General features: G+C 38.3%; 1 protein-coding gene across 5 annotated transcripts in view; it reads left to right on the top strand.

Annotated features, from left to right (window-relative positions):
• Nucleotides 1-226: 226 nt before the first annotated feature.
• AOPEP (aminopeptidase O (putative)) overlaps nt 227-23,696 on the top strand; it is a 371,738-nt gene continuing 348,268 nt past the window's right edge. For 4 of the 5 annotated variants that reach the window (XM_032636442.1, XM_032636437.1, XM_032636440.1 and 1 more), the window contains exon 1: nt 233-296. The gene's annotated coding sequence lies outside the window, so the exon portion shown is untranslated. Of the gene's footprint in view, nt 297-23,696 lie in introns of all 5 variants that reach the window. The other variant, XM_032636443.1, reaches the window with a different exon arrangement.

Here is a 23,696-nt window from a genome sequence, read left to right on the forward strand (position 1 = left end):
TATTTCAATAACATTTTTTTTCTTAAGTCCCTATAAGATTTTGCAACTAGGAGTAGGAGGGTAAGACGGCGACCCCACAAAATCCAAAACAAGCCTTTTTCTCGCCTTCCCAAGCCCCAGGCAGCTCCGCGCCTGCGCAGACCTCCACTGCCCCACCCCCCCTGCACTCAAGGGGGCGGGGCCAGGCGGACGGCGGCTCGGGCGCGTGTGGATGACGTCACTCGCGCGTGCCCGGGTAGCCCGTGGTAACACCTAGTCTGCGGAAGTGGAGACGAGCTGGCAGGCGGCTGACACAGGTAACCCGAGCGCTCCCTGTTGGGTCCCTGCCTTCCTCTCCAGCGGCACCTGGATGGCGGCGGGGTCAGCAGCGTCCCGTTTTGAAGGCAGCCAGGAGCCCACCCCTACCCTCATCTTTCCTGATCACCTGGGTTCCCATTCCCTCTCAGTCTTTCCAGACTCCTGAAGCTGAACCAGTTCTGGGGACTGGGCTGAGCCTGCCACTTCTCTCCGCCTCCACTCTCGGGTGGTGTTGGGCTCTGACGCTCCTCTCCCCGGTGGCACAGACATTTCCCAGACTGCAGTTGACGCCTCCTTCCTCTGTTGCCTCCAAGGCCCACCTAACCCGCTTCTCTCCGTTCCTAGCCCCACAGGGCTCATCTCCAATCTTGTTTAAGGAGACAGAACAGTTTCCGATTCTGTTCATTTCCACTTGCAGTGACACCCGGCCACCTTCCCTCCTCCCCGAGGATCCTTACTGAGAGCACCAAGTTTTGAGTTATTGTGTCCCTAAAGAGCATTCGTTCACTGTCAGTCTGGAGTTTTGCTCATTAAGGCATGTGTTTGTTGGGTAAGGGGGTGGCGCAGTAATGTGAAAATTTATTGCTATAATAAACGATCCACATGGCATCCAGTCAACCGTCGAGATAGATGAAACAGTTACAGCATTTCATTAAAATACTCCTGTCCTGTATTTCTTTTTTGTTTTCAAGCAATGATTACAATTATCCTCGCAAAGGTAGCCGTCAAAATAAATAAGCAACAGTACCCAACTAGGAATGTTTAGACCGCCAAAAAATGATAGGATTCGTATTGTTGATAAAGCAATGCGGGTTATTACAAAACCAACCAGACAAGATATGGGTGGAGAAACAGGATTCCGACGTTTTTTTGTCTCATTTGATGATTTGGTTTTGTATTTCCTTGTACTTTAATATGCTCCATTTTTGAATAGGGCATATGGTACTGTACTTACTGTAATTCTGAGAAGCCTATGAATGACTTGCTAATTGGTAAGATTAGGCTCTTACATTTGGGGGACAAAGTAGAAAAAGGTTAGGGAATAATAGTAGTCGCTGTTTGTTGACCATCTGCTATATCCCAGGGACTGTGTTCAGCACTTTGCATGTGTTTTTTCCTTAGCTCACACAAGAACCTTGTGAGTTAGGAATTAGTATCCTCAACTTACAGGGAAGGAAACTTTGGTTCAGGTATGTGAAATTAACTTGCCAAAAATTCATGGTAACTATACTGGTGGAGACAAGCTTGAAGTTCAGTTCTATGTATGAGTTGAAAGCCTGTACTTTTTTTTTTTTTTAATAACTCACTATGAGTGATCAGATTCTAGGCTTTTTACAATAATGACACAATTCTATGAGTTTATTCACTCATCTATCCAAATGGTTTGACACTTTCTAATATCTTTAGTATTAAGTTCTTATATACCTAGAATCAAAACACGTGGACACCTTAATTTATTTATGATCCCCCTACACACACACACCACACACACACACACACCACACATACCATATTTTTCATTAAGAATGAGATAATTGGCAAATAAGATTGCTCAGTAACTTTCTGTTTGGAGCTCTCAGGGAATGAGTAATTTTGGACAGTTGAAAGTTTTACCCCTTTAGAAATAAAAATCATATTGACAGTTTTGGATGGAAAAAATTTAAATGCACTAAATAATTCTTTGCCTTCTAAAACAGTAAGTATACTGAACATATTTTAACTTTCCCTTATGTCTCAGAGCAGTCATTATGAATCTCATTTATTGTTGTGTTGTGATTTGGTGATTTCCTCAGAACATTTGTTATATTTGGCCCCCAAACTGCTTTGCATTTTGAGTTTTCCTAGACTTTATGTAGTGTACTCCTTAATATCACCAAGAGATTGTAAACCATAGCAATTAAAATTAAGGACCGGGAAAGCAAGCTTGCAGGATTCCAGTCCTTTCTCTGCCACTTACTAGTAGGACAGTGAGCCCAGACAACATGGTTGACCCCTCTACACCTCAGTTTCCTCATTTGTAAAATGGGCATAATAAGAATACTTGTTGTCTGAGGTTGTTGTGAGGGATGTGAGTTAGTAGTATATGTAAAGAGGTTATAACAAACCAGGCATATTCTAAGAGCCATGTAAGTGTTTCTAATATTATTATTAGTCTGGTTTTGGCTTTTTGTTCTTTGAATATTGTATTCTAGTTCTTTGAAAAAATTTTTTCTAATTTATTTTTATTTTTTTAATTGATGTATAGTTGATTTACAATGTTCTGTTATTTTCAAGTGTACAGCAAGGTGATTCAGTTATACATACATATATATATTCTTTTCCATTATAGATTATTACAAAACATTGAATATAGTTCCCTGTGCTATACAATAGGTCCTTGTTGTTAATCTATTTTATATGTAGTAGTATGTATCTGTTAATCCCAAACTCCTAATTTATCCCTCCTGCCTCTTTCGACTTTGGTAACCATAACTTTGTTTTCTGTGTCTATGAGTCTATTTCTGTTTTGTAAATAAGTTTATTTGTATCCTTTTTTTAGATTCCACATATAAGTGATATCATATGGTATTTGTCTTTCTCTGTCTGACCTACTTCACTTAGTATGGTAATCTCTAGGTCCATCCATATTGCCATCCATATTGCTGCACATGGCATGATTTCATTCTTTTTATGACTGAGTAATATTCCATTGTACATATATACCACATCTTCTTTATCCATTCATCTGTTGATGGACCTTTAGTTTGCTTCCATACCTTGGCTATTGTAAATAGTGCTGCTGTGAACATTGGGGTGCATATATCTTTTTCAACTAGAGTTTTTGTCTTTTCTGAATATATGCCCAGGAGTGGGATTGCAGGATCATATGGTAATTCTAATTTTAGTTTTTTAGGGAACCTCCATACTGTTCTCTATAGTGGCTGCACCAGTTTATATTCCTACCAACAGGGTAGGAGGGTTCCTTTTTCTCCACACCCTCTCCAGCATTTATTTGAATAGTATTTGATATGTGGTAATTACAAGAAAATTAAATTATACTAACTAGAATCCTGTATCCTAACCTGTATGTTAATTAATTAATGTCTTTCTAGTTTGCTGATCTCTGCTTTATTTTCTTACTTTTTAACATCCTTATTGGAATATAATTGCCTTCAATGGTGTGTTAGTTTCTGCTTTATAACAAAGTGAATCAGCTATACACATACATATATCCCCATATCTTCTCCATCTTGCGTCTCCCTCCCACCCTCCCTATCCCACCCCTCTAGGTGGGCACAAAGCACTGAGCTGATCTCCTTGTGCTATACGGCTGCTTCCCACTAGCTATCTGTCCTACATTTGGTAGTGTATATATGTCCGTGCCACTCTCTCACTTCATCCCAGCTTACCCTTCCCCCTCCCTGTGTCCTCAAGTCCATTCTCTATGTCTGCGTCTTTATTCCTGTCCTGCCTCTAGGTTCTTCAGAACCTTTTTTTTTTTAATTTTCTAGATTCTATATATATGTGTTAGCATACGGTATTTGCTCTTCTATTTCTGACTTACTTCACTCTGTATGACAGACTCTAGGTCCATCCACCTGACTACAAATAACTCAATTTTGTTTCTTTTTATGGCTGAGTAATATTCCATTGTATATATGTGCCACATCTTCTTTATCCATTCATCTGTCGATGGACACTTAGGTTGCTTCCATGTCCTGGCTATTGTAAACAGTGCTGCAGTGAACATTGTGGTACATGACTCTTTTTGAATTATCGTTTTCTCAAGGTATATGCCCAGTAGTGGGATTTCTGGGTTGTATGGTAGTTCTATTTTTAGTTTTTTAAGGAACCTCCATACTGTTCTCCATAGTGGCTGTATCAATTTACATTGCCATCAACATTGCAAGAGGGTTCCCTTTTCTCCACACCCTGTCCAGAATTTATGTTTGTAGATTTTTTGATGATGGCCATTCTGACTGCTGTGAGGTGATACCTCATTGTACTTTTGATTTGCATTTCTCTAATGATTAGTGATGTTGAGCATTCTTTCATGTGTTTGTTAGCCATCTGTATATCTTCTTTGGAGAAATATCTATTTAGGTCTTCTGCCCATTTTTGGATTGGGTTGTTTTTTTGATATTGAGCTTCATGAGTTGCTTGTAAATTTTGGAGATTAGTCCTTTGTCAGTTGCTTCAGTTGCAAATATTTTCTCCCATTCTGAGGGTTGTCCTTTCATCTTGTTTATTGTTTCTGTTGCTGTGCAAAAGCTTTTAAGTTTCATTAGGTCCCATTTGTTTATTTTTGTTTTTATTTCCATTTCTTTAGGAGGTGGGACAAAAAGGATCTTGCTGTGATTTATGTCATACAGTGTTCTGCCTATGTTTTCCTCTAAGAGTTTTATAGTGTCTGGCCTTACATTTAGGTCTTTAACCCACTTTGAGTTTATTTTTGTGTATGGTGTTAGGTAATGTTCTAATTTTATTCTTTTACATGTAGCTGTCCAGTTTTCCCAGCATCACTTATTGAAGAGGCTGTCTTTTCTCCACTGTATATTCTTGCCTCCTTTATCAAAAATAAGGTGACCATATATGCATGGGTGTGTCTGTGGGCTTTCCATCCTGTTCCATTGATCTATATTTCTGTTTTTGTGCCAGTACCATACTGTCATGATTACCGTAGCTTTGTAGTATAGTCTGAAGTCCGGGAGCCTGATTCCTCCAGTTTTGTTTTTCTTTCTCAAGATTGCTTTGGCTATTCGGGGTCTTTTGTGTTTCCATACAAATTGTGAAATTTTTTGTTCTAGTTCTGTGAAAAATTCCATTGGTAGTTTGATTGGGATTGCACTGAATCCGTAGATTGCTTTGGGTAGTATAGTCATTTTCACAATGTTGATTCTTCCATTCCAGGAACATGGTATGTCTCTCCATCTGTTGGTATCATCTTTAATTTCTTTCATCAGTGTCTTATAGTTTTCTGCATACAGGTCTTTTGTCTCCTTAGGTAGGTTTATTCCTAGGTATTTTATTCTTTTTGTTGCAGTGGTAAATGGGAGTGTATCCTTAATTTCTCTTTCAGATTTTCCATCATTAGTGTATAGGAATGCAAGAGATTTCTGTGCATTAATTTTGTATCCTGCTACTTTACCAAATTCATTGATTAGCTCTAGTAATTTTCTGGTAGTGTCTTTAGGATTCTCTGTGTATAGTATCATGTCATCTGCAAACAGTGACAGCTTTACTTCTTTTTTTCCAATTTGGATTCCTTTTATTTCTTCTTCTTCTCTGATTGCTGTGGCTAAAACTTCCAAAACTATTTTGAACAATAGTGGTGAGAGTGGGCAACCTTGTTTTGTTCCTGATCTTAGTGGAAATGGTTTCAGTTTTCCACCATTGAGAATGATGTTGGCTGTTTGTTTGTCCTATATGGCCTTTATTATGTTGAGGTAACTTCCCTCTATTCCTACTTTATGGAGGGTTTTTATCATAAATGGGTGTTGAATTTTGTCCAAAGCTTTTTCTGCATCTATTGAGATGGTCATATGGTTTTTCTCCTTCAGTTTGTTAATATGGTATATCACATTGATTGGTTTTCATATATTGAAGAATCCTTGCATTCCTGGGATAAATCCCACTTGATCATGGTGTATGATCCTTTTAATGTGCTTTTGGATTCTGTTTGCTAGTATTTTGTTGAGGATTTTTGAATCTATGTTCATCAGTGATATTGGCCTGTAGTTTTCTTTCTTTGTGACATCTTTGCCTGGTTTTGGTATAGGGTGATGGTGGCCTCGGAGAATGAGTTTGGGAGTGTTCCTCCCTATGCTATATTTTGGAAGAGTTTGAGAAGGATAGGTGTTAGCTCTTCTCTAAATGTTTGATAGAATGTGCCTGTGAAGCCATCTGGTCCTGGGCTTTTGTTTGTTGGAAGACTTTTAATCACAGTCTCAATTGCAGTGCTTGTGATTGGTCTGTTCATATTTTCTATTTCTTCCTGGTTCAGTCTCAGGAGGTTGTGCTTTTCTAAGAATTTTTCCATTTTTGCAGGTTGTCCATTTTATTGGCATATAGTTGCTTGTAGTAATCTCTCATGATCCTTTGTATTTCTGTAGTGTCAGTTGTTATTTCTCCTTTTTCATTTCTAATTCTATTGATTTGAGTCTTCTCCCTGTTTTTCTTGATGAGTCTGGCTAATGGTTTATCAATTTTGTTTATCTTCTCAAAGAACCAGCTTTTAGTTTTATTGATTTTTGCTATCGTTTCCTTCATTTCTTTTTCATTTATTTCTGATCTGATCTTTACGATTTCTTTCCTTCTGCTAACTTTGGGGTTTTTTTGTTCTTCTTTCTCTAATTGCTTTAGCTGTAAGTTTAGGTTGTTTTTTTGAGGTGTTTCTTGTTTCTTGAGGTAGGGTTGTATTGCTACAAACTTCCCTCTTAGAACTGCTTTTGCTGCATCCCATAGGTTTTGGGTCATTGTCATTTGTTTCTAGGTATTTTTTGATTTCCTCTTTGATTTCTTCAGTATCTCTTGCTTATTAAGTAGTGTATTGTTTAGCCTCCATGTATTTGTGTTTTTTACATATTTTTTCCTCTAATTGCTATCTAGTCTTATGGTGTTGTGGTCGGAAAAGATACTTGATACGATTTCAGTTTTCTTAAGTTTACGAAGGCTTGATTTGCGGCCCAACATGATCTATCCTGGAGAATGTTCCATGAGCACTTGAGAAGAAAGTGTATTCTGTTTTTGTTGAATGGAATGTCCTGTAAATATCAATTAAGTCCGTCTTGTTTAATGTATCATTTAAAACTTGTGTCTCCTTATTTATTTTCATTTTGGATGGTTTGCCCATTGGTGAAAGTGGGGTGTTAAAGTCCCCTACTATTATTGTGTTACTGTCGATATCCCCTTTTATGGCTGTTAGCATTTGCCTTATGTATTGAGGCGCTCCTATGTTGGGTGCATGAATATTTATAATTGTTATATCTTCTTGGATTGATCCCTTGATCATTATGTAGTGTCCTTCTTTGTCTCCTGTAATAGTCTTTATATAAAGTCTATTTTGTCTGTCATGAAAATTGCTACTCCAGCTTTTTTTGACTTCTATTTGCATGGAATATCTTTTTCCATTCTCTCACTTTCAGTCCGTATGTGTCCCTAGGTCTGAAGTGGGTCTCTTGTAGACAGCAAATATACGGGTCTTGTTATTGTATCCATTCAGCCAGTCTGTGTCTTTTGGTTGGAGCGTTGAATCCATTTACATGTAAGGTACTTAGAGATGTGTATGTTCCTATTACCATTTTCTTAATTGTTTTGTGTTTGTTATTGTAGGTCTTTTCTTTCTCCTGTGTTTCCTGCCTAGAGAAGTTCCTTCAGCGTTTGTTGTAAAGCTGGTTTGGTGGTGCTGAATTCTCTTAGCTTTTGCTTGTCTGTAAATATTTTAATTTCTCCTCGAATCTGAATGAGATCCTTGCTGGGTAGAGTAATCTTGGTTGTAGGTTTTTCCCTTTCATCACTTTAAGTATGTCCTGCCACTCCCTTTGGCTTGCAGAGTTTCTGCTGAAAGATCAGCTGTTAACCTTTTGTGGATTCCCTTGTATGTTAATAGCTGCTTTTCCCTCGCTGCTTTTAATATTTTTTCTTTGTATTTAATTTTTGATAGTTTGATTAATATGTATCTTGGGGTGATTCTCCTTGGATTTATCATGTATGGGACTCTCTGTGCTTCCTGGACTTGATTAACTATTTCCTTTCCCATATTAGGGAAGTTTTAAACTATAATCTCTTCAAATATTTCCTCAGTCCCTTTCTTTTTCTCTTCTTCTTCTTGGACCCATATAATTTGAATATTGGTGCATTTAATGTTGTCCTAGTGGTCTCTGAGACTGTCCTCAATTCTTTTCATTCTTTTTTCTTTATTCTGCTCTGCAGTAGTTATTTCTACTATTTTACCTTCCAGGTCACTTATCTATTCTTCTGCCTCAGTTACTCTGCTATTGATTCCTTCTAGAGAATTTTTGACTTCATTTATTGTGTTGTTCATGATTGTTTGTTTGCTCTTTAGTTCTTCAAGGTCCTTGTTAAACGTTTCTTGTATTTTTTCCATTCTATTTCCAGGATTTTGCATCATCTTTCCTATCTTTACTCTGAATTCTTTTTCAGGTATACTGCCTGTTTCCTCTTCATTTGTTTGGTCTGCAGGGATTTTACCTTGCTCCTTCACCTGCTGTGTTTCTCTGTCTTGTCATTTGGCCTAACTTACTGTGTTTGGGGTCTCCTTTTTGCAGGCTGCAGGTTTGTAGTTCCCGTTGTTTTTGCTGGCTGCCTCCAGTGGTAAGGTTGGTTCATTGGGTTGTGTAGGCTTCCTGGTGGAGGGGACCAGTGCCTGTGTTCTGGCGGATGAGGCTGGATCTTGTCTTTCTCGTGGGCAGGACTGTGTCCGGTGGTGTGTTTTGGGGTGTCTGTGACCTTATTATGATTTTAGGCAGCCTCTCTGCTAATGGGTGATGTTGTGTTCCTGTCTTGCTAGTTGTTTCACATAGGGTGTCCAGCACTGTAGCTTGCTGGTCATTGAGTGGAGCTGGGTCTTAGCGTTGTAATGGAGATCTCTGGGAGAGCTTTTGCCTTTTGATATTACGTGGTGCCGGGGGTGGTCTCTCGTGGACCAATGTCCTGAACTCAGCTCTCCCACCTCAGAGGCACAGGCCTGTCACCTGGCTGGAGCACCAAGGCCCTGGGTAGTTCAGGGTTTCTTAGGAAGTGTAGACAAACTGAAGTCTGGGGTTGCAGATATCTCAAGCCCAGCTGGGGCTGGAAAATCTGCTTCCAAGCTCACTCATGTTGTTAGTAGGTTTCAGTTTCATGTTGGCAGGTTTCAGTTTCTGGCTGGCTGTTGGCCAGAGGCTCAGTTCCTCTAGCCGTATGTTAATTTATTAAATTCACTTTCATTGTGTCTTTGTAATGCAATATGCGTTTTTCTTAGAGTGTTTGGAGTAGAGCTTTCAAATATTTCCTTTTATTATATGTATTAAAATAATGGACTTTCAATGTCTGTTTGAATTTTGGGGGATATTTCAGTGTTTTAAATTATGGTTTACCAATACATGGGAACCCTCTCTACGTTTGAATTGAATGTCAGTTGATTTACACAACCCTTTATGGTGCCCTGGGCAGTTATACTATTGCACTCATGTTTTCTTGCTTCTTTGTGGATAAGTACTTCTTTATAAAACCACCATTATGCATTGGCCTCATATAACGTTATCTCCTCAGTATAGTTCTCTTTCCTTCTATCTCCCTCATGGAAGTAAAAAACAAATCGACTCTATCAACAAGGTGAAATAATGTTCCATATGAAATTTGCAAGGTATATACCCCTTTTTAGGTGTGTACTTTAATGCAAGACCAGCTAAGAGTTGATGTTGACTCCTTTGATGTCCGTAGTTAGGAACTTGAGAATAAATGATCTATCCTTTATTTTAATACTATTATGGCTGATAATCTTGTTAAAACTTCTTGTTGAAAATATAGGCTATAGTTTTAAAAAGTTTTTCTAAGATGGTAAAATGTATTCACATAATATAAAATTGAGTATTTTTATGTGTACAGCTCATTGGCATTAAGCACATTCGCAGTGTTATTTAATTATCACCACTGTCCATTTCAGAATTTTTTTGTCTTCCCAAACAGAAACTCTGTACCCATTAAACAACAACTCCTCATTCCCCTCACTCCCTGTACCATCCTGCCCCAGCCCCTGTTAACCTCTATTCTACTTTTTGTCTCTCTGAATTTGCCTATTCTAGGTTCCTCATGTGGGTGGAATCAGACACCAATTATCCTTTGTGTCTGGTTTAGTTCAATTGGCATGTTTGCAAGGTTCATCCAAGTTGTAGCATGTATCAGAATTTCATTCCTTTTATGGCTGAATAATATTCCATTGTATTATCTACCATATGCTGTACTTCTGATGCATATTTAATTTTGCTTATTTAAAAATTTTCTGTTTTTTTAATTTATTAAAAAATTAAATTGGTTTTAAAATAAAATTTTAAAAAATTGATTTGAATTGAAGTCTTTAATCTGCTTTGATTTGATTTTGTTTATGATGTAAGATAGTGGTCCAGTTTCATTCTTTTGTATGTGGCTGTCCAATTTTCCCAACTCCATTTATTGAAGAGATTGTCCTTTCCTCATTGTATATTCTTGGCTCCTTTGTCATAAGTTAATTGACCATACATACTAAAAAAACCAAAAACAGTTCACCAATTTCTCCCACCTCCCACCTCTTGCCACTGGCAGCCACCAATCTGTTTTCTGTATCTGTGAGCCTGGTTATTGATTGATTGATTGATTCCACATGTAAGAGAACGTATGGTATTTATTTTTTTCTCTCTGCCTTATTTCACTTAGCACAATGCCCTTGTGGTTCATCCATGTTGTCACAAATGGCAGGACTTCATTCTTTTTTATGTCTGAATAATATTCTGTTGTGTGTGTGTACCACACTTTATCTATTTGTTCATGGATGAACACTTAGGCTGTTTCCTTATCTTGGCTATTGTAAATAATGCTGCAGTGAACATGGGGTGCATATATCTTTTTGAGTTAGTGTTTTTGTTTTATTTGGATAAATACCCAGAAATGAAATAGCTGGATCATATGGTAGTTTTACTTTTAATTTTTGAGGAACCTCTCTACTGTTTTCCATAGTGGCTGCACCAATTTACATTCCCACCAACAGTATACAAGGGTTCCCTTTTCACTACATCCTTGCCAACATTTGTTATTTTTAGTCTTTTTGAAAATAAGCATTCTAACAGGTGTGAGGTGATATCTCAATGTGGTTTTGATTTGCATTTCCCTGATAATTAGTGATGTCGAGCACCTTTTCATGTACCTGTTGGCTGTGTGTAATGTCTTTTTTAGATAAATGGTTATTCAGATACTCTGCCCATTTTTTAATTGGATTTTATTGTTGTTGTTATTGAGTTGTATGAATTCTTTATATGTTTTGGATATCAGCCCTTTATCAGATATATGATTTGCAATTATTTTCTCCCATTCAGTAGGTTGCCTTTTCATTTTGTTGATGGTTTCCTTCACTCTGCAGAAACTTTAGTTTGTTGTAGTCCCACTTTATTTTTACTTTTGTTGCTTTTGCTTTTGGTATCAGATGCAAAAACTCATTGCAAAGACTGATATCAAGGAGCTTACCACCTATATTTTCTTCTAGGAGTTTTATGGTTTCAGGTCTTACATTCAAGTCGTTAATCTGTTTTGAGTTGATTTTGTATGTGATGTAAGATAGTGGTCCAGTTTCATTCTTTTGTATGTGGCTGTCCAACTTTCCCAACACCATTTATTGAAGAGATTGTCCTTTCCTCATTGTGTATTCTTGGCTCCTTTGTCATAAGTTAATTGACCATACATGCATAGGTTTATTCCTAGGTTCTCTATTCTGTTCAGTTAATTATGTGTCTTGTTTTGTGTGTGTGTCTGTGTGTGTGTGAATTATGCCTGTTTATACTTCTCATCTCATGTGGTATGAACTTAACACTCAGTGATTTGATTTGACTGTGAGTGCCTAGAGGATCAGGATTGGATATATCAACGGAAATAACATTGTTATTGAACTGTGAACAAAATACCTGGTAACAGTGTTAAACTGGAGCTTGAGCATACATTATAGTGTTGTTTTTCTTCTCACCTAATATTTAGTCAAAAAATAAGAAGGAAAATAATAATAATGATAACTTTATCCAGTATTTCTATAGCATTTACAGTATGCTAGGCATTGTTCCAAGCACTTTACCTATGAAGTAGGTACTATCATTGTTCTGTTTTACAGATGAAGAAACTGAGGCACAGAGAAATTAAATGAATTTTTAGGATTACAAGGCTGGTAGGTGGTGACATTGGGAGTTTACCCAGGCTGTGTGGCTCTAGAGTTGATTTATCCTAAATTTTGAGTTGACCAACCATTAGGTCATTATCAACTTTACAATGTAAATTGTTTTGTCTAACACACTCTCTCTCTACCCTCTTCTTCTATATGATCTTCAAAACAGAACATTACTTCTGAGCTTATTAGGCGAAAGAAGAACAACTGAACCCAAACTGTCAAAAGAGTAACAGGTGCTTCTCATTTGAGTGGGGTGACAGCATTTTAATGGGATTCAGACTGCATTTTCACAGCTAAGTTTGTATTATCTCCTTGTCTTTGAGAAGTAGATCCTAAAACTTTTTGTGATCTCATATTGCATATATATTGTGTTGGTGTTTGACTTTAGATATTGTACAATTCCCACACTACTGTTTTGTGGGTAGAAAAAGCTTTCTGTTCATAATGTTGTTATTGACTGTCACAGTGGTTTATAGTGCACTCATTTTATATCTAACTCATTCTATGTTGCTCGATTCCTGAAGAAATTATTTTGAAATAGCATTTTTCTATATATATAGTCAGCTTCATTACACTTTTTTCTTGGCTTTTTCTTTTGCTTACATTTTATTTCTTTGACACTTGTAATTGAAGGTTTAGTTTTTTGAAACTGATGGTAATCAGGATATGCTGGCTATATTTTGGCAGCAAAGGGGACATATCAGCCTGTTTCTTTTGGCACCAATAATATCTTGCATATGTAGCAAGTATGGTGCATATTTGGAGGTAAGAACTCTCTGAGTATTGTCTGGTAGAAATAGAATTATAGAATGAATGTTAAGGGTTCAAAGGTCCTTAGATATATCTCTTTTACCCTTCATTCAGCATTTGGGAATCTGAAGCTTGAGATGAAATGATTTGCCTGTATTTATACAGTATTAGAATCCATTTTTTAAAAAAAAGAGTACCAGTGTTCTGTGTTCTTTTGAATCATACCTCATTGTATTTGTGTAGCATTCTTACTGGTAAGAAGGGACTTCCAAGTTTTTTACCTGTATACCCTTAATTATGATTCTTCTTAGAATAATGTGTCTGGGTGAGAGATACTGACCTGAATTAGACAGGTTGCAGAGAGAATGAATATGATGGATCCAAGAGATACTTAGATTAAATTGGTAGGACTTTGCAATTGTTTATGTGTAGGTGAGAGTAAGAAATCTAGGATGATCCCTAGGATTCTACTGTGGGTAACTGGGTAGATGGTGATGTCATTCACTAGGAAAACTTAGAAGAAATCAGGGCCGGATGTATGATTTGAAGTGACTAGAGCATGGATTGCACAAACAAGTGAGAAAGATTGAAGCTAGAACTACAGGACACACAGACATCTAAGAGGTGGGAGAAGGAAAGGCCAAAGAGGTATGTATGGAGGAGAGAATGGTGTTGCAAGCACCAAAAGGGGAGAAAATTTTAAGGTGGGCATGGTAATTTGTGTTAATGCTCCAACATTAAGGGCTGAAAGAACCCACCAAAGTTGACAACTAGGAAGTCATTTGCCTCCACTGTGGAGTCTTGGTGGCATAGTAGGGTTGTGAGCAGGGAGATGGAGTAATGAGAACAGAGTAAAGGCCATTCTTTTAAGGAATTTTGCTATGATGAGAGAGATGTGGAAGGAAAGGTTTTTGTTCATTCGTTCATTTGTACTTTTTTTCCTCCTAAAACAAAAGGGCTGGAAAAGAGGAAGAAGTTGAGGTAGATGATTTAGGGGGTTGGATAATTAATGAAGCAGGGTCCAGGAGGAGACCAGCAAGTGATGATATCCAGAGCGTAGGCCATGATCAGAGTTTGCTGGGACAGGAGGGACACTTCTTCCATTCTCCTAGGGAGAAAGGTGGGGATAGATGTAAAAAATTCTCCCATAGGATAGGGAAGGAATATGTGGAAGTTCTTGTCTAGTGGTAGCAAAATGTCTTTTGTAAAGCAGCTAAAGTTGCTGACATTGAGTGTTTGATTTGGGGGAGAGTGGGGAATTGAGGGGACAGGTAGTGTTTAGAATAGTCACTGAGGGAGCCGGGCGTGGTGGCGCGCGCCTGTAGTCCCAGCTACTCGGGAGGCTGAGGCAGGAGGATCGCTTGAGCCCAGGAGTTCTGGGCTGTAGTGCGCTATGCCGATCGGGTGTCCGCACTAAGTTCGGCATCAATATGGTGACCTCCCGGGAGCGGGGGACCACCAGGTTGCCTAAGGAGGGGTGAACCGGCCCAGGTCGGAAACGGAGCAGGTCAAAACTCCCGTGCTGATCAGTAGTGGGATCGCGCCTGTGAATAGCCACTGCACTCCAGCCTGGGCAACATAGCGAGACCCCGTCTCTTAAAAAAAAAAAAAAAAAAAAAAAAAAAAGAATAGTCACTGAGGGAAAAAGATAGGAGTCAAGGGGGTGACTAGCAAGAGACAAGAAGAGTTGCCTGCCTGATTATGCTGAGGGTTTTGCTGAGGTTGGAATCTGTGAATATGTACTGTCAGCTATTTTTGTGATTATGTGATATTTATTTGTTTGCTTTGCTTTTGTTGAGCTCTGTACACCAAGTTTAGAAGTAGAAAATTGGGATGATTCAATTGATTGAGAGTTATGTTTTATAGAACAGGTGTGTCAGAAGGATGAAAGGGCAAGAGAATTTAGGTTAAAATGTTCTAAGAGTGATTGAAGAAATGGACCACATTATCTAAAGAGGACCATAGAGCAGGTATTCTCAACTGTAGAAACATTTATAACTTTCTGTTGTAGGGGCTGTCCTATGCATTGTAGGGTGTTTAACATCCCTGGCCTCTACCTACTAGACGCCAGTAACAGCCCCCTCCAGTTGTAACAATCAAAAATGTCTCCAGACATTGTCAACTGCCATCTGAGGGGCAAAATCACTTCTGATTGGAACCACTGCCTTAGAGTCAGAAGAAGCAGATCGATTGGACATAAGAGGAAGGGTGAGGGACTGGGGTCTCAATGCAGTAAGTAAAAGAGTTGGCAAGTAAGCCAGAGAAAGAGTGGGGAGAATAAGAGGTCATGTTCTGAGATTAGATTATGGAAATTACGTATTTTATTTTGAAAATTACATATTTTAGATGTAGCTCTATTCCAAGTAATAAAAATGTCAAGAATGGACCATTGGTTTGCTGAGTGGAGTGAAGATGAAGGTTGTTGGCACTGAGTAGGTAATTTTGGGAGAGAGAGAAAGTAGCCAGAGCAAGTTGGAAAAGCAGTCATGGGCCATCCTAAGAGATTCTGAAATAAGACAAGAACTAAGACTTTCTGGATGTTTGTTTTCTTACTCTATCCAGTAAGTGTTAGTCAACTCTTTTTCTAACACTGTCAATTCCCTGAACTTGTACTTCCCTCCTGCAGTGTTTTAAAAAGTCATGGAATTCATCCAGTTTGGTTTTCTTGCAGTGTTTTTTTAGGTGAGTAGTTGTTTTTTGTTTCTTTTTCAATATTTCCTGATCTGATTTTGTGATCCTTTACCTCTAAATATTCTGCTTTTCAAAAGGCCCTGGTTCTGTGCTATGTGACCTAATTTCAGAACATTTCTTTTGTGTTTGGGCATCTCAGTCATTAGCTGAAGTAATGTCAACTTATCATTAAATCTTACAACCTCTTAGAAGTATTCTTTTCCCCTGCCTTCTCCCACCTGCTCTTTATTGTTTCATATTTATTTGGAACATATAATTATGTATGTACAATTTTAATTGACAGGTAATTACAATGGACTTAGTAAGCAGGACATAAACTACTAGTAGAATATGCCTATAAATATGCTTTATTCTATGTTTGATTAATCCAGACTTCAGTGGAAGTTGTTTTTTTGCCATATCTTAATGAACTTACCCTGCATTATTCATCAAGAATGGGTACTAACTCATACCTCTTTTACAAAGCATTAAAAATTATATATATATTATCAACAGATACAAGCTGACCTAGTTTTTGTTATTATATCACAAGTATTGTCATTGCAAGCTAGGAAGTAAGTAGGTGACATTAAAAGCCTTGACCTTTTGATTGGAACATTTTGCCCATTTGCATTTAAAGTAATTTTATTTATTTATTTTATTGAAGTATAGTTAATTTACAATGTTGTGTTTGTTTCAAGTGTACAGCAAAGTAATTCTTTTTTATGACTAATATTCCACTATATCTATCTATATCTATCTATCTATCTATACCACATCTTTATCCATTCATCTGTTGATGGACATTTAGGTTGCTTCCATGTCTTGGCTATTGTAAATAGTGCTGCTATGAACTATACATATTGGGGTGCATGTATCTTTTCAAATTAGAGTTTTCTTTGGATATATGCCCAGGAGTGGGATTGCAGGATCATATGGTAATTCTAGTTTTAGTTTTTTAAGGAACCTCCATACTGTTTTCCATAGTGGTTACACCAATTTACATTCCCACCAACAGTGTAGGAGGATTCCTTTTTCTCTACACCCTCTCCGGACTTTTTATTGATGGCCATCTGACTGGTGTTTTTCAGTTTAATTAAGTCCCATTTGTTTATTTTTGTTTTTATTTCCATTACTGTAGGAGATGGTTCCCCCCAAATATTGCTGCAACATGTGTCAAAGAGTGTTCTGCCTATGTTTTCCTCTAGGAGTTTTATAGTATCCAGTCTTACATTTCGGTCTTTAATCCATTTTGAGTTTATTTTTATGTATGGTGTTAAAGAATGTTCTGATTTCATTCTTTTTCATGTTGCTGTCCAGTTTTCCGAGCATCACTTATTGAAGAGACTGTCTTTTTTCCCTTGTATATTCTTGCCTCCTAATAATTGACCATAGATTAATTGATCATAAGGGTGTGGGTTTCTTTCTGGGCTTTCTGTCTTGTTCTGTTGATCTATATGTCTGTTTTTTTGTGCCAGTACCATTCTGCTTTGATTACTGTAGCTTTGTAGCATAGTCTGAAGTCAGGGAGTCTGATTCCTCCAGCTCCGTGCTTTTTTCTCAAGATTGTTTTGGCTACTCGGGGTCTTTTGTGTTCCCATACAAATTGAAAAATTTTTTGTTCCAGTTCTGTGAAAAATGCCATTGGTAATTTGATAGGGATTGCAGTGAGTCTGTAGATTGCCTTGGATAGTATGGTCATTTTAACAATATTGATTCTTCCAATCCAAGAACACGGTATACCTTTCTATCTGTTTGTGTCTCTTCAGTTTCTTTCATCAGTGTCTTATAGTTTTCAGAGTATAGGTCTTTTGCCTTATTAGGTAGGTTATTCCTAAGTATTTTATTCTTTTTGTTGCAGTCATAAATGGGATTGTTTCCTTAATTTCTCTTTCTAATATTTTCTTGTTAGCATATAGAAATGCAACAGATTTCTGTATATTAGTTTTGTATCCTGCAACTTCACTGAATTCATTGATGAGCTAGCTGTAGTAGTTTTCTGGTGGCATCCTTAGGATTCTCTATTAATAGTATCATGTCATCTGAAAACAGTGACAGTTTTACTTCTTCTTTTCCAGTTTGGATTACTTTTATTTCTTTTTCTTTTCTGACTGCTGTGGCTAGGACTTCCCATACTATGTTGTTTGTTTATTTATTTATTTATTTAGCTGTGCCACGTGGCATGTGGGATCTTAGTTCCCTGACCGGGGATTGAACCCACGTCCGCTGCATTGGAAGTGTGGAGTCTTAACCACTGGATCGCCTGGGAAGTCCTCCAATACTATGTTGAATAAAAGTTGCAGGAGTGGACATCCTTGTCTTGTTCCTGATCTTAGAGGAAATGCTTTCAGCTTTTCACTGTTGAGTATGATGTTAGCTGTGGGTTTGTCCTATATGGCCTTTATTATGTTGAGGTTTGTTCCCTCTATGCCCACTTTCTGAAGAGGTTTTATCATAAATGGACGTTGAATTTTATCAAAAGCTTTTTCTGCATCTATTGAGATGATCACATGGTTTTTATTCTTCAATTTGTTAATGTGGTATATCATGTTGATTGATTTGCAGATATTGAAAAATCCTTGCATCCCTGGAATAAGTCCCAGTTGATCATGGTATATGATCCTTTTAATTTATTTATTGTTGGAGTCAGTTTGTCAGTATCTTGTTGAGGACCTTTGCCTCTGTGTTCAAAAGTAATTATTGATAGGTATGTGCTTATTGGCATTTTGTTAATTGTTTTCTCTTTGCTTTTGTAGTTTTGTTGTTGTTCCTTTCTTCTTTTGCTCTCTTCCCTTGTGATTTTATATCTATTTTTAAGATTACGTTTGGATCCTTTTTTTTTAAACTTTTATTTATTTATTTATTTATTGGCTGTGTCGGGTCTTAGTTGCAGCACATGGGATCTTCATTGCGGCATGCGGGGTCTTTCGTGGCAGTGCGCAGGCTCTTCGTTGTGGCACGTTAGCTTCTCTCTAGTTGTGGCGTGCAGGCTTCAGAATGTGTGGGCTCAGTAGTTGCGGCACGTGAGCTCTCTAGTTGTGGCATGTGTGCTCTAGAGCATGCAGGTCAGTAGTTGTGGTGCATGGGCTTAGCTGCCCTGCGGCATGTGGGATCTTAGTTCCCCAACCAGGGATTGAACCCACGTCCCCTGCACTGGAAGGCAGATTCTTAACCACTGGACCACCAGGGAAGTCCCATGTTTGGATTCTTTTCTCTTTTTTGTGTGTGTATATATCAGAGGTTTTTGATTTGTGGTTACCTTGAGGTTCATATATAACAACCTATATATATGTGATTAAGTTGATGATCTCTTAAGTTCAGATGCATTTTAAGCACCCTACATTTTTACTCACACCACCCCCCAAGTGTTTTTGATGTCTTTTTTTTTTTTTTTGCGGTACGTGGGCCTCTCACTGCTGTGGCCTCTCCCGTTGTGGAGCACAGGCTCCAGACACGCAGGCTCAGTGGCCATGGCTCACGGGCCCAGCTTCTCCGCGGCACGTGGGATCTTCCCGGACTGGGGCACAAACCCATGTCCCCTGCATTGGCAGGCGGACTCTCAACCACTGCACCACCAGGGAAGCCCTGATGTCATATTTTTATATCTTTTTGTTTTGTGTATTCCCTAACTACTTATTTTGGATACAGGTGATTTTACTACTTTTGTCTTTTAACCTTTTCTACTTGTGTTATATGTGGTTGATCTACTACCTTTGCTGTATGTTTCCCTTTACTCATGATATTTTTTTGCTTTCATAATTTTCATATTTCTAGTTTTGGCCTTTTCTTTTCCATTTAGAGAAGACCCTTTAACTTTTCTTGTAAAGGTGGTTTAGTGGTGCTGAACTCTTTCAGCTTTTACTTATCTGTAAAACTCTATCTCTCCTTCAAACCTGAATGATAACCTTGCTGGGTAGAGTATTCTTGGTTGTAGATTTTTTCTCTTTTGTCACTTTGAATATACCTTGCCACTCTCTTCTGGCTTCCAAAGTTTCTTCTGAAAAGTCAGCTGATAATCTTATAGGAGTTCCCTTGTACATAACTTGTTACTTTTTTATTGCTGCTTTTAAGATTCTCTCTTTATGTTTAATTTTTGCCATTGTCTATATAATGTGTCTTGCTGTGGACCTCTTTGGGTTCATCTTATTTAAGACTCTCTTGTCTATTTCCTTCCCCAAGTTAGGGGAGTTTTCAGCTATTACTTCTTCAAATAAGTTCTCTGCCCCTTTCTCTTTCTCTTCTTCTGGGACCCCTATAACATGAATGTTAGTATGCTTGATGTTTTCCTGGAGGTCTCTTAAACTGTCCTTATTTTTAAAAATTCTTTTTTCTGTTCAGCATGGCTTAATTTTACTACTCGTCTTCTAGATTGCTGATCCATTCCTCTGTATCATCTAATATACTGTTGATTGCTTCTAATTATTTTTTCTTTCAGTTGTTGTATTCTTCAGCTTTGTTTGGTTCTTCCTTATATCTTCTAACTCTGTTGAAATTCTCACTGTGTTCATTCTTCTCCCAAGTTCATTGAGCATCTTTATGATCATTACCTTGAACTCATTTTGAGTAGATTGTTTATCTCCACTTTGTTTAGTTCTTTTTCTGAGGTTATGTCTTGTTTCTTTACTTGGAACATATTCCTCTGCCTTCTTATTTTGCCAATTCTCTTGTTCATGTCTGTGTACTAGGCAGTTCGGTTACGTCTCCTGATCTTGGAGAAGTGGCCTTAATGTAGGAGACATCCTGTGGGATCCAGCAGTGCACTCCCCTCTGGTCATCAGAATTATATGCTCTAGAGGTGTCCCTATGTGGGCTGTGTGTGCCCTTCTGTTGTGGTGAGGCAGACTGCTGTGGGCATGCTGGTAGGCAGGGCTGCCTCCTGTGGTGGCTGTAGGTCTACTGGAGGGTGGGGTAGGCTTCTGGTGTGGTTGGCTGCTCAGAGGTGGGGGGTGGTGTGGGTCTGCTGCTGGCCTGCTGGAGAGCAGGACCAGGTCCTCAGGTGGCTATATGCAGGGCAGGGGAATGTAATACAAATTAGTTTTCATGGAAGCCAATCTATTTGATGTAGTATAAAAAATCAGCTTCTGTCAAGGAATATCCTATAATAGCTAAATCCTCTACTGGTGATTAACAATATTTTGTATAAATTTATTTATTTTTGGCTGTGTTGGGTCTTTGTTGCTGTGGGCAGGCTTTCTCTAGTTACGGTGAGCAGGGGCTACTCTTCATTGTGGTGCGCGGGCTTCTCATTGCGGTGGCTTCTTTTGTTGTGGAGCCCAGGCTTCAGTAGTTGCAGCATGCAGGCTCAGTAGTTGTGGTTCACAGGCTGTAGAGCACAGGCTCAGTAGTTGTGGTGCACGGGCTTAATTGCTCCGTGGCATGTGAGATCTTCCCAGACCAGGGCTCGAACCTGTGTCCCCTGCATTGGCAGGCGGATTCTTAACCACTGCGCCACCAAGGAAGTCTGATTAACAATAGTTTTTGACCTTATTTCCATACTTAAGTATGGGGCTTTCTAAAAAAAAGATTAATTAATTACCTCAAGAAAGAATGATGACTAGTTTTGTTTTTTTGTTTTGGCGGTACGTGGGCCTCTCACTGCCATGGCCTCTCCTGTTGCGGAGCACAGGCTCCGGACGCGCAGGCTAAGCGGCCATGGCTCATGGGCCCAGACGCTCCACGGCATGTGGGATCTTCCCGGACTGGGGCACGAACCTGCATCCCCTGCATCGGCAGGCGGACTCTCAACCACTGCGCCACCAGGGAAGCCCATGACCAGTTTTTTATACCATATGGATCTGATTTGTTTTGGTGTTTAGGATCTAGCACCTCAAAGGAGAAATGGGTTGCTCTCTCCAAACCATGAAAATGGATGTTTATGCTAAATACGACAACATGCCAGAAAACAGCATTTTGTCAAAGAAGTTGTGCGGTAAAAAGCAGCAGCATTACATCCATTAGTTGGTCTCCAGTAGCAGATGACATTAAATGATTTGTGTGCTCAGTTTGCACCCATATTCAGTAGTTGGACAAACCTAAGACTCTTCAGTGGTCACACTAGAGCAAGTGGATGCCCAAGGATTTGGACTGTTTTTTATAACAAATTTTTTTGATTCAGAACATGGCTTAACATATTTTCTTGTTAAAGCAAGTGTTCTAGGTTTTGGAAATACCATGGTTATAGTGTATGTTGTATTTAATTATTTTCTTACAATGGTTTAAGGAAGTCATATATTTTTACCATACATAGTAAATTATTAATGTTATGCAGTATTTGCAACATTTAACTAGCTTATGGCCAACATTTTAAAAACATCCTTCCCTTTTGGTGTAGTTCTGTATTTGTTCTCCAGGTTTACTTTTTTCTTAAGGAAAGAAAAAAGAAAAATAAACTGTTTAGCCTTACCTGTTAAACTTCCTAATTAATTTTAACATGGTCCCCAAATTGTTAGTTATATGTTCAAATTGAAAAGATGATTGAGCTCCTGAAGATCCTCTAAAGTTATTTAAGCTTTATCCAATGCGTTTTCTTACATTGCTCCGAAATGCTTTTCAATTTCTGAGAATTTATTGAAATATCTTTTCTTGGGAAGGATGAACTGAATATATATGCAATTCACCACTTAGAACCTGATGCTGGGAATATATTTTAAACCTTGATGAGATGAATTTGAAAGCTGTTTAGAGAGAATGGGGCACCCATTTGTAGTCTGTAAATTCTGGATCTATCTCTGAATGGAGAAATCTGTGTTATATATTTATTCCCACGAAGGACCAGTATGTAAATGTTGAGAGCTGAATGCTTCTATTTCTGGACAGTCTTTTGAGTTTATACTTGACCTAATTGTGCCTCCAGACGTGTACTCCTTGCTGAGTTCATTTGTATGGCTGTAGTCCTGTGACAGTCATCAAATAAATCACTAACTGGAGGGAGCCTGCCTTGATTTCCAGCTAAAGGAAGTGTAGTTCCCTAAGACAGGAACAGACGGACCTCTTGACTTTCCGACAGCTTTCCTGCATAGGAAGTATAGTTTCAGGGTAGGAAGTGAGGCTGTAGGGTCAGACAGAGGCTAGGAATTGGGGGAGGGATAGGAAGGGTGTTTATCCCTGGAGCTGCCAAGAAAGGACAAGCTTATCACCCTTACTACAAGTTTTGAATGATGGGAACTTCCTGAAGATACTGAACAGCAAGGGTCCTACACAAGAAGCCCTGCAACCGGTGGTTAGAGTCTTTGTCAGTTGGAGTAGTTTTTTTTTAGCATCACTGAACTCACTGAAGGAGATCAGAGTTAGATTAAGCCATGATTCTCAAGTCTGGTCTCTGGACCAACAGCATCAGTAATCACCTGGAACTTGTAAATGCAAGTAGTAGTCTGTGTCTTAACAAGATCTTCAGATGATTTTAAATGTATGTCTAGTTTGAAAACCACTGGCCCAGGAAATTCAAAGTGGTTGAGAACCACTTTGCCAAATTGTGGTGGCAAAGTCACAATGTTGAGAAAGAATGAGTGCAGACTTTATTGCATGCTGGAGCATCCTTTAATCATTATGTAAGTATGGCATTCCTCTTGAACAGAGTATCCTGTGTTTCACACTGAATGACAGAAGAGATATTGGTATCTTTACTATAAATATAGTAACAAATAACACTTGTCTTACAGGTAGAGAATACTTCCTGTTCATGGCTGCAGTTCACACTAGAATCTAAATTCTTCCAGATGTAATAGAAGAGAACTTTTCACTTTGCCTTCTTTTCCATTTTAAATATTTATTCCTTGATTCTTTTTTTAATGTATACTTTATATATGCAATGACTTGTGAGAATCCTGTTTTTGTGTTTTTGTGATGGCAAGAGTTGGTTCAAGTAGCTAAGTGGTTCAGAAGCATTAAGGTACATAAGAATTACCTGGCCATCTTATATAAAATGTGGATTATTGGCCCCATCCCTGGAGATTTTGATTTAATAGCTCTGACATAGTTTCTAGGAATCTTTTTTTTTAAATTGAAGTATAGTTGATTTACAGTGTTGTGTTAGTTTCTGGTGTATAGCACAGTTAGTTCATATATATATATATATAATTTTTCATATTCTTTCCCA

The sequence above is a fragment of the Phocoena sinus genome, chromosome 6, assembly GCF_008692025.1.
Source record: "Phocoena sinus isolate mPhoSin1 chromosome 6, mPhoSin1.pri, whole genome shotgun sequence".
NCBI lineage: Eukaryota > Metazoa > Chordata > Mammalia > Artiodactyla > Phocoenidae > Phocoena > Phocoena sinus.